The following is a 12,199-nucleotide window of genomic DNA, read 5'->3' on the forward strand; positions in this document are numbered from 1 at the left end:
GCACCCCCTCTGCCTAGTACTTATTAGATTTCTGTTTCTCTTTTGTTATTCGTTTTTATTTTTAATTTTGCTTTAAGCTATGCTACACGCTCGCCTCCGCAAGCATCCCCTCTGCCTTTGCTTATTATATTGCTGTTCCTCTTACCTGTTTCCTTCTTATTTTTTGCGTTGAACTATGGTAAATTTGCCGAAGTGTGGTGACACGGAAAAATTTTTGGTATGGTGGCAGCCGACGAGTGGTATATTTGGCCGACTGCACCCCAAAATTTCTGGCAGCAATTAGTTCACACAGAAAATGCGCCTTCTCATTTATAAACGTTCTCTGACACTGCCTTAAAAATTTATGCAATTTAAAAAAACTATTCAACTAATTTTCGTAAAAATTTCGAGTTTTTTATTTACATTCTGAGTATGCAGTTTTTTAACCCATTGAATTCTAGTAGAATAAAATACAAGTTCGAAATGGCTATAAATTACGGTTCATTATTCAAAATTCTTAAAAGGATCGAAATTTGTGCGAAATTTTGTTGATCTTTTTTTAAATATTGCACAAAGTTGGAACACCTACTTGAATCCTGAGGCGCTTTTGATTGCCTATATACTTTTTATCCTTAAATAAAAGGAACAAATGGGCCGGTACACCCTGTGATTGTTGGCAAAAAAAAAACTCAGAAATCTACGCCATTTTGTATCAATGGAAATTGTTAAATGAAACAAAAGATCGGAGGCAAAAACAAATAAAACATAAATCAACGGTGTTACGATTGATAATGACTATTGGGCGTGCATATAGGTTTATGCAATAACGACTAATATTACAGCAGATTGCGAACGCAGCATGTACTCTGCACGAAACTGGCAGTTGCGTGTATATGCTTAAGAAAAGCTCTGAGCAACCGCAACCAAGCTGACAGATCCGGCTGAGGGAATTCTTTTTGGATTAAAACAGAGTCGAGATTGGTCAAGTCAAAGGCAGCAACTACACGTTGAAAGTAAAATCGACAATTTATAATCTGCCGGCGGCGAGAACTCGCCTGTTTCAAAGCGTTCCCGAAATTGTTCATTTATTGGCGTTCATGGTTGCCCAGACGAAGATTGGCAGCAGCGGATGCAGCTAGTTGAGACTCCAACGTGAAGGAGTACTCCATCCGCGGTGTGAAGTAAGGTTGCCTCGCGGTTCTGGTCATACCATGGCAAACATCTTGTGCGATTAGAGTCGCCACACACGTACGTATACACATATATGGCAGTAGTTAAGACAAACCTTTTGGGCGTGCGTGAAACATGCGGCCATTTGCCGTACATACCATTTACCCAATTTTGCTGACACGATCCAAGACGCGCAAGTGCCAATCACTGTGGTGAGGAAAAGGCTATGTACGTCACCTTTAAGCACGCTTCCCAATCTATGCGTTGAAGGAAAGCTACGGTTCAAACTCCTGACTAATTTTGCGGATGTAATGTAATTTTCATTTTCAATCAGCCTAGCTCAATTTAGAGTGAATCATCTGATGGCTTTTACAGCCGAACGATTCGCGTTGCAATCACAATTGTTGCATTTTTTTTAACGACCATAACCACGCATTTTAAGATCCTTGTAACTCAGTCTTAAACAACTAAACAACTGACTCTATTTATCTAAATTTGTACATAGTATTAAGCTATTTTTTTCGAGGCAAAAGTGTAACGTTAGGGGCAATGAGCAAGAGGAGCTAAGGGCTGTAGGTTTTGAGTTGAGCAGACTATTGGTCGCAGCTTACCAAACCCCACGTTAAGACGTCTTAGGTGGCAGGTAATCAGGTTTATCCCCTTGTATATTGATTGAGGGTTACGAGCGCCCCATACCTTTGCTTTTTCTGTGCGTGTAACGTTAGCCGATTGAACACCAGTTTGAAATGTAAATTTACTTAAATGTAGTCTTGTCCAATAAAATGAAATGAATTGTTAAATCATAAATAGTGTGTGGTGAGTGAGCTTCGTGGGACTTCGGACGGACGGACGGGATCATGGGGAGAAAGGAGTAGTCCTGGAAAATAAATAAGGTAAGTCGGGGTGCTTTCAGTCCGGGGCTAAACCCACCAGGCCGCGGTTGGCAAAGGTTAAGGAGGGATGGATTTGCCGGCTTCAAGCATGGAGGCGAACCGTAAGTTGGACAGTGGGGGTGGGGGACCGACCGGGGGGTAAACGGAGGGGAGTAGTGACGCGAGTTGAAATTGCTTATTGAGGCCTGTCAAAATGCAGTGAAGGTGGCTAGGCACATTGATGGTGTCTTGTACGATAGGGTACGATATATTTTTTTTTTGTTGTTTTCGCGACTGATCTGTGGATGAAACAACCCACCCAACACCGACGAGCTAGTGTGCGCTATCCAACAAGCGTACCCGTAGGTCCACGAAAGGTTTGTCGCGGCCTTGTGCGAAGGCATGGTAGGTAACAATAGAAATGGCGCCCAACGTGGGGCCCCGATATGGAGCCTCCATGAAAATAGAATGCTAACTAAAGAGTTTACATCGGTGGAGTTCTCGTCACGCAAGTAGGGGGAGATGCCAAGGGGGCAGCATCATCGACAGCTCACCGTGTGGAATTAATATCCGGTTAAATGTGTAGGTGAATGGCGTTTTGAACTTTCTGCCAGGAAGGGAGGGGGAGGCGAGATGATTTGGGGCGGCTACAGTACCACGAATTAAGTTTTGAATCGCTTGAGGTAGCCCTATATGGTTGCGGGGGTCTATGCGCCCACCCCATATAGATGAGGTTCAAGTCTGTATGGTTGTGGAGCATATTAACACGATATGGGGGAGGTATTTTGATTGTATTCACGGACAGCTAAAGAGAGGACGGGAAGTTTCACAGAAAGGGAGCTCATCACACCTATTATAATTGAAATATCATTCAAGCAATTTTTGGAGAATACATACAGCGACTATACCAGTACTATTGTTACAGTTAGAGAATTTCTTTTACGGAAGACGATGCCGAGAAAGGGCTCCAAGAGAACTTTACTGCGTAGTGACACTAGAAAGTTAAAAGAAAATACAAATATGACATCGAAAAAAATCCTGATGGAGGGCGGAGTTCTGCTGAAGTTGATCAGGAGAACGATAGGACAGTAGAGGTAAACACTCCCAAAAATGGTGATACTGGGGCTGCAGAGTCACGTGCAAGTCAGCGACCGATTCCTGTGCTAGATATGCCATCTCCCGAAACGACACTGCTAGACAAGATATGCGGAGAATTATTACAGAAATTCGAATCAATGTTTTTCACTTACCAAATGGAGGTCAATCGAGCCACCACCGAGGCTGTTCAAGAGGCAATGGACAAAGTCCGAAAAGACATTCGTAGTCTGGGGGATAGAGTTTCCGAGGTTGAAGGGCACGAGAACAACGACAAGATATCGGGTATGCCGGAGTGCCGTGCCCCTTCACCGGTCACAAGAGCTTGTGATGTCAGAGCGAATGGTGGGGTGCAGAGCCCGGATAGTAATCAAGGGCCGCAGGCATGTCTCAGACTATTTACGATTTCAAGTGGTTGCGGCAACAATTTTAGAGCAGACAAATTGAAGTTCAAAGTGATTAAGGACTTGGGATTGAAATACAAGGGGAATTCCAAATAAATTCCGATCGAGAGATTTCTCTTCTGAGTTGAGACATTTCAAAAACGGCACGATATATCTTCTGAGGAGCTATACGCCAACTTTCACCTGCATTTTGAAGGAGCCACCCAGGAATGGTTCTGGTTATTTATGGAAGAGTATACGGAGGAGAAGGACGTTGGTCTTGCGGAGCTTCGACGAGCGCTACTGAGTCAATACCCAAAGGCGGATTGTGACGAGGAGATCATGCAAGCCATAAACGACCGGAGGCAGGAATTTCCGGAGTCATTTGACGATTACTATGCGAGTATGAGGAGCATGGCATTTACGCTGAAGCCTAAAATGCCCGAGTCTAGCTTGATTAATATCATAAGAAGGAACTTGAAGTGTAAAATAAAGAACCTCATCATCGGATGTCCGACGGAAAATCTAGAGCAGTTGAAGGAGGAATGTAGACGAGCTGAGAAGCAACTCCGAGAGCAGGAATAAAAATTCGCAAAGAAGATTGCCGTGGACGAAATTGATCAGATCCGGCACGAGGACCTTGATATGACGTGCATTTCGGAGAAATGATCCGAGGGAGACAGAAACCGAACTGAAGCATGGTAAGCCAACGAAGAAGGAAAATTAATTAAGTGGGGAGCGATGCGAATCACGTTTTTATGAACTAGTTTGCTTCAAGTGTAACCAAGTAAACGCAAAGTACTTGGTGTGTGACATGTGTAAGCAGGAAAACCAACAGAATGGCGGCCAAACCGGGAAGCGTCGTCAGGATCCAGCAGGCTCGGACAAACACTAAAATCGGCATCAATACTCCAAAGCACCACACGCCGCAAACCGGAAGTGAGATCACCGGAATCTAACAATTTGGATGAGAGAAGAGCTAGATATTTAGAAGTGAGCCGTAGAATATTTGGAATGAAAGGAAGGTGTGTTAATGACGATAAGAAAAAGAAAAGAAATTGGAACAAGATTGGGAATTTGAGAAAGAAGATTAAAGATAGAAAGCAAATAAGACGTGCTATAGAGGCGACGATTATTCGAAACGAAGAAGACAAACGACGGTACGTTGAGGTAGTCGTCAATGGCACTGCGATAGTGGGTTTATTGGACAGCGGTGCATCGGTGAGTTGTTTGGGTGGGGACGCAATCAGCTTGATAAGCCTAGACGAAGTTGAATCCGTGGACGAATCTGAAGACAGCCGACGGGAAGGTTCAAGCGATTATTGGGAGAGTTAGAGCAAGAATAAAATGGCGTCAGAAAACTGTTGAATTAATATTGTGTTTGGTGCCGAGTCTGAAGCAAAAATTATATCTTGGTATAGATTTTTAGGAAATGTTTGGTTTGGCTCAGCGGTAGTATCGGAGATTACCATCGATAACGCGAAAATGGTGGAACTCTCAGCCGAACAAAGGCGGAGACTAGAACTTGTGAAGAATTTGTTTCCTTCTTCTGCAAAACTTCGCTTGGGAAGAACTCATTTGATGGAGCACATCATCGAGGTTTACGATGAAACAGTTCCCATAAAACAACGCTATTACCCCATGTCACCCATTAAGCAGAAATATGCATATGAGGAAATATATAGAATGCTTGGCCTTGGGGTTATTGAAGAAAGTGACTGCGCGTGGAGCTCGCCGATAGTACTAGTGCAAAAGCCGAGAAAGAACAGACTTTGCGTAGACATAAGGAAACTCAACGAGCGTACCAAGAAAGATGCATACCCAACGCAGCATGTTGAGGGCATACTCAGTCGGTTAAAGGACACCTTTTCTATCACGGGACTGGATCTTAAGGATGCCTTCGGGCAAATCCCGTTGGAGAAGGCCTCACGAGTAAAGACGGCATTCACAGTCCCAGGACGCCCGTTATACCAATTTGAAGTCATGCACTTCGGGCTATGTAACGCGAGCTAGAGACTATGGCAATTGATGGATCGGGTCATTCCCTCCAGACTTAGGGACAACGTCTTCATTTACATTGATGATCTTTTGGTGTGTTCGCCTTACTTCGACGCGCATTTGCAGCATCTTTCAGAAGAAGCGGAGTGTCTTTCCAAGGCCGGGATAACTACAAACTTGCAGAAATCGAAGTTCTGTCAAAAAGAGATATCTTACCTAGGATTTATAATCGGTCAAGGAGAGTTGCGGTTCCGAAAACAATTAAACAACTAAGAAAGTTCATGGGACTAACTGGATGGTACCGAAGGTTCATCCCGAACTTCGCCAGCATCACCGCACCTCTAACTGATTGTTTGAAAAAGAAAAGCGAGTTCCATATGACTCCGGTAGCAATCTCTTCCTTCGACTCCCTGAAGAACGATCTGACGTCACCAAAAATTTTGGTTAATCCTGACTTTTCTAAGCGTTTTTATGTCCAGTGCGATGCGTCCACTAGGGGAATTGGTGGCGTGCTCTTCCAACTGGACAGTCAAGGGAATGAGAGACCGATAGCGTACATTTCTCAGAAACTAAATTCCGCGCAAAGGAATTATACAATCACAGAGCTGGAGTATCTGGAAGCGGGGATAAGCGAAAGAAGTTCAGACCGTATGTTGATGGAGCTGAGTTTACAAACATAACTGATCACATGAGTCTCAAGTGGCTCATGGGCCAGAAGGATTTGGCAGCTCGATGGCACGTTGGAGCATCAAGCTTCAAGGTTTCAATTTCGAAATTGTGCATCGCAAAGGCGCCAACAACGTGGTTCCCGATGTGCTTAGCCGTGCCTTCATGGAAGAATTAGACAACTTCAGGATACAAACAGACATTTCGATGGATCATCCGGAGTTCAAGTCGGAGAGCTACAATCGTTTGAAGAGTGCTGTCAATAGCAATTCGGAGAGGCTGCCTGATGTAAAAATATAGGACGATGTGATATTTAAGCGTACATGTTTTAGAAGAGAAGATGAGATAGAGGATCCACTGTGGAAGGTTTGGGTACCGGAGGGATTCAGAAGTATGTTACTGAAAATAATGCGTTGCGGGGCATCAGCAGGGTATGGAGGCTTGACCAAGACAATCAACCGTCTTCGAAACAGCTACTACTGGCCTGGTATGGTCCCGGCCGTGAAGGAGTTTGTAAGAAACTGCGATATCTGCAAATGCAGCAAGGCACCGAATGCCACAATGCGTCCATTGACGGGCAACAGAATTGAAACTGAAAGGGTCTTTCAGAGGCTCTACATAGACTTTTGTGGGCCTTACCCTAGATCCAGAGAGGGAAACGCGTACATATTCGTAGTGTTGGATCATTGTTCAAAATTTTTGTTTGTAAAACCAATGAGGAATGCTAATTCGAAAGAAGTGATTCGGTATTTGGAGCAGGATATCTTTCATGGATTTGGGGTTCCAGAAACTATACATTCAGACAATGAACGACAGTTCATTTCCAACAAATTTGCTAGCTTTCTTAGGGACTACGGCGTTCAGCACATACGTAATGCAGTATACTCTCCACAAGCCAACGCTTCGGAAAGAATAAACAGATCACGGCTTGCCATTATAAGGTCGTACAATAATGATACCGATCAGAAATCCTGGGATAGTCATCTCTCAAACGCAGCTTTTGCGCTACGAAGTGTGGTACATGAAGCGATACAGACGGAACCCTACAATGCCGTTTTTGGACAGAGAATGGTACGCAACCTTGAAAGTTTAGTCGACGCGGATATGGAAGTGATGCCTCGAGATACTCGATTGAAACTTTTGAGACATAAGATCTCCCAGAGTCTGAAAATAGATTACGAGAAAGACAACAGAGTCTATAATACTCGTGCCAAGCCAGTTTTCTACAGAAGAAGTTTAAGGCAGAGTGATGCGGCTCGAAACTTCAGTGCAAAGTTGGTTAGCAAGTTCATTAAGGCAGTAGTTTCGAGACCGGTAGGGAATTGCCTATATGAGCTGGGGGATATGAGAGGTAGATTAATAGGCATTTCCCATGCCAAGGATTTGCGAACGTAGCCGAGGAAGTGCCAGGAAGTGTTGGGAGAGACAAGGAATCTGTTCTTTTTTCTTTTTCGAGCCATCCATACAAACAAGTTGCATCGTTTGACTCGTCCTATTACGATTGATAATTACTTTTGGGCGTGCACACAGGTTTATTCAATAACGAATAATATTACAACAGATTGCGAACGCAGCATGTACTCTGCACGAAGCTGGCTGTTGCGTGTACACGCTTAAGAAAAGCTCTGAGCAGCCGCAACTAACCTGACAGATCCGGCTGAGAGAATTCTCTTTGGATTAAAACAGCGTCGATATCGGTCAAGTCTAAGGCAGCAACTACACGTTGAAAGCAAAATCGACAATTCATAATCTGCCTGCGGCGAGAACTCGCCTGTTTCAAAGCGTTCGCGAAATTGTTCATTTATTGGCATTCATCGGTTGCCCAGACGAAGATTGGCAGCAGCGGATGCAGCTAGTTGAGACTCCAGAGTGAAGGAGTACTCCATCCGCGGTGTGAAGTAGTGGCCTCGCGGTTCTGGTCATACCGTGGCAAACATCTTGTGCGATTAGAGTCGCCACACACGCACGTATGCACATATATGGCAGTAGTTAAGACAAACCTTTTGGGCGTGCGTGAAACATGCGGCCATTTGCCGTACATACCATTTACCCAATTTTGCTGACACGATCCAAGACGCGCAAGTGCCAATCACTGTGGTGAGGAAAAGGCTATGTACGTCACCTTTAAGCACGCTTCCCAATCTATGCGTTGAAGGAAAGCTACGGTTCAAACTCCTGACTAATTTGTAATGTAATTTTCATTTTCAACCAGCCTAGCTCAATTTAGAATGAATCATCTGATGGCTTTTACAGCCGAACGAATCGCGTTGTAATCACAATTGTTGCATTTTTTAACGACCATAATAATTCTTCTTCTTCTTTTTTGGCGCTGTAACCGCCTAAGCGATTTTGGCCGAGTTCAGCAAAGCACGCCAGTCGTTTCTCCTCTGTGCCAACTGACGCGAATTGGAAACGCCAAGTGAAGCCAAGTCCTTCTCCACCTGATCTGTCCATCGCAGTGGAGGCCTCCCTCTTCCTCTGCTACCACCAGCGGGTTCCGAGTTGAATACTTTCAGAGCTGGAGCGTCGGTGTCCATTCGAACGACATGACCAAGCCAGCGGAGCCGCTGTATTTTAATTCGCTGCACTATGTCCATATCGTTGTAAAGCTCATACAGCTCATCGTTCCATCGTCTGCGGTACTCGCCGTCGCCAACGCGTAAAGGACCGTAAATCTTCCGCAAAATCTTTCTCTCAAACACCCCAAGAGCCGCCTCATCGGATGTTGTCATTGTCCATGCTTCTGCGCCATATACCAGCACGGGCAGGATGAGTGACTTATAGAGCGTGGTTTTCGTACGTCGAGAGAGGACTTTACTCCTGAATTGCCTACTCAGTCCAAAGTAGCACTTGTTGGCAAGAGTGATTCTACGTTGGATTTCAATGCTGACATTATTATCGGTGTTAATGCTGGTTCCCAAGTAAACGAAATTCTCTACTTTCTCGAAATTGTAACTGTCAACAGTGACGTGGGTGCCAAGGCGCGAATGTGCTGACTGTTTGTTTGATGACAGGAGATACTTCGTCTTGTCCTCGTTTACCACCAGACCCATGCGCTTTGCTTCCCTATCCAACTTGGAAAAGGCAGAACAGACTTCGCGGTTTTTGTTACCGATGATGTCGATGTCATCGGCATAAGCCAGCAATTGCACGCTCTTGTAGTAAATTGTTCCTGAGCGGTTCAGTTCTGCAGCTCTTATTATCTTCTCCAACATCAGATTAAAGAAGTCACATGAAAGGGAGTCGCCCTGTCTGAAACCCCGTTTTGTGGCGAACGGCTCGGAGAGGGCTTTTCCAATTCTGACGGAGCTGGTGGTATTGCTCAACGTCATTTTACACAGCCGTATGAGTTTTGAGGGGATGCCAAATTCAGACATAGCGGCGTATAGGCAACTCCTTTTAGTGCTGTCAAAAGCGGCTTTAAAGTCGACAAATAGGTGGTGAGTGTCGATCCTTTTCTCGCGGGTCTTTTCCAAGATTTGGCGTATTGTGAATACCTGGTCTATGGTGGATTTGCCAGGTCTAAAGCCACACTGATAAGGCCCAATCAGTTCATTGACGGTGGGCTTCAGTCTTTCACACAATACGCTCGATAAGACCTTGTAACCTATGCTTAGAAGGCTGATCCCGCGGTAGTTGGCGCGAATGGCGGGGTCACCTTTCTTTCATAATAATTATAATAATAATATTAGATTGGCGCTTACACATATGTTAGTGTTTGGCCGAGCTTCTCCTCCGATTTGTGGCGAGCGCCTTAATGTTGTCACACAAAGCGGAGGGACCTACAGTTTTACCCCGACTCGGTGATTGTATTTTTATGAGAAGCTGTTTTTCATGGCTGAAATACACTCGGAGGTTTGCCATTGCCTGCCGAGGGACGACCGCTTTTAAGAAAAAACCTTTTTTCTATATTTTCGTGGGGGGTAGGGGTGGGATGAAAAATATTATATTATATATTTTTTATCTACTCGTTTATTCCATGGGGTATTAATGCTTTATTTAAATTTAAAAAATTAAATTACTATACCGTTTTAAAAATCTGAAAATTCACTGCGGGAAATTTTTTTATTCTCTTTTTGTCCTCGCCTTCTCGTTTTTGCCTTTATAAGTTTTGAAAAAAGGTCTTAAACCAACCATTATATCACATTCCTAGGCAAGTTTTGAAAGAATATGTTCGATACTAAATTGTATTAAAACAAAATTTTGAAATCAGCTTCATATAGAAACAGTGTCAGCGTTAATTAAGAAAGAGATGTTCTTAAATATCATAACTTTACGACCCTCACATATTGACTAGATTTGACTATTTATTTTATTATATTTTAATTTGAATTATTTGTTTATAAAAATATAGTTTGTTCCTTAACAAACACTAAATGAAAATAAGTTTAATCTTTGAACAACATTAAAAAAAAAATCGAGAAACTTTCGTAAACCTTTCGAACTTTCTATTTCAATTTTATCTCTTAATATTTTGCAGTTTTTCAGCTCATTCAATTTTAGTGTAATAAAGTGCAAATTTAAAGTAGCACAGTGTCAGCGTTACATGTTAAGTACAGTTTATGTATGGCATATTTTTGACGATATCGGTAGTTTTCTTCCATATTATCTAAGTATGTTCGACGATTTTTTTTTATGAAGAAAATGAGCAACGCCTTCATCAAAAAAAAATTTTAAAAATCAACGATAAGTTGCAGCTATGTATTTTAAACTTGCGCTTTACTTGAATTGATCGGGCTACAAAACTGCATACTCAAAATATGTATTTATAGGAAATCTAATTAAAAAGCTTTACGAAAGTTTGTTGCTTTTGTTAATGTTGCGCAAAGATTAAGCCTTGGATTTATACGGGTTTTGTTAAAGTGTAAACTGCATTTTTATAAACAAATAATTAAAATCATATAATTTTAAGATAAATGGCCAATCTAGTTAACATGTATAAAGTTTTGATAAGCACTTGAAATGTCAAGTTTTAGTACTGAATTCAAAGAAGATGTCTCTTTTATCCATTCATAATAACTTTAAAAAATTTGTTTGTTAGGAAGTGTTTCTTAAAATATCTGCCTTGACATTTATGTTAAAAGTGTAAAATATGTAAATGTACCTACATAAACTTTCCCGTGAATACCATCAAAGCTTTGGTCTTGAAGGGAATCTATGTATGCATGCATGCATATGAGGAAATTAAAAAATCGATACAATTTAGAGTCGTAAAGAACAGTTTTTGTATATAAGCAAAATTGCGTAGTGTATTTCGCAAATATTCAAATACATAATCCACCAACCGATAATTTTATATATTCATTAAAAGACAACTTGTCATCAGTCTGAAATAAAAAAAATTATAAATCGGAGGGGTAAAATAGTATTATGTTATTAATTCAAAAATAAAAAGTTTCATTTCACTGACGAGGGGGGGAGATTATCCCCCAATCCCCCCTGGCTGCGCCACTGCATACCAAGAAATCCTTTAATTTAGTGCAAAACTTTTTCTGTAATATACTGTAAAACATGCTTTTATTTTTAAATGGAGATACTGCGAAACGGGATTTTTGCGCAGCAATATACTACAGTTTTTTGACCGAAAAAGATACGAGCGTTACGTATACAGGTTGAACAGGTTCTATAGGTTGCACGACTTGTGGAACCAAAATGATAAATTTGCTAATTGCTGGTCACTAGAGTGTCAATGCACTTAAACCCAGCCACCATTCATTTGAACTACTATTAAACTGTCAATATTTCTATTTACACAAGATTTTAACTGTCTGTTTAATTATAAACTAATTTCCTACATAAATATATATGTATTGTATTTTGAAGTGAGTTGTTTTCATTATTTTCTTGTAAAAATACACGTGTTGTTATTTTCTACCAGGAATAAAATATTAGGAAAATATTTTTAATTGCATATTTTACTTGTTTATATTGTTTATTGTTTTGGGTACATGTTATATGCGCACATTTTAAATTTTTGAGTGATTCCAACCCCTACATATTAAGTGTGTATTTTGTATATCGACACTTAAGTGGAAG

General features: G+C 41.8%; 1 protein-coding gene across 2 annotated transcripts in view; it reads left to right on the forward strand.

Moving 5' to 3' along the window:
* LOC108369394 (epidermal growth factor receptor kinase substrate 8) overlaps positions 1–12,199 on the forward strand; it is a 503,749-nt gene that overhangs the window by 399,088 nt on the left and 92,462 nt on the right. The window lies entirely within an intron of this gene.

This window comes from Rhagoletis zephyria, unplaced genomic scaffold (genome assembly GCF_001687245.7).
Source record: "Rhagoletis zephyria isolate East Lansing unplaced genomic scaffold, Rhagoletis_zephyria_1.1 Rzeph_scaffold_00058, whole genome shotgun sequence".
In the NCBI taxonomy this organism is placed as follows: Eukaryota; Metazoa; Arthropoda; class Insecta; order Diptera; family Tephritidae; genus Rhagoletis; species Rhagoletis zephyria.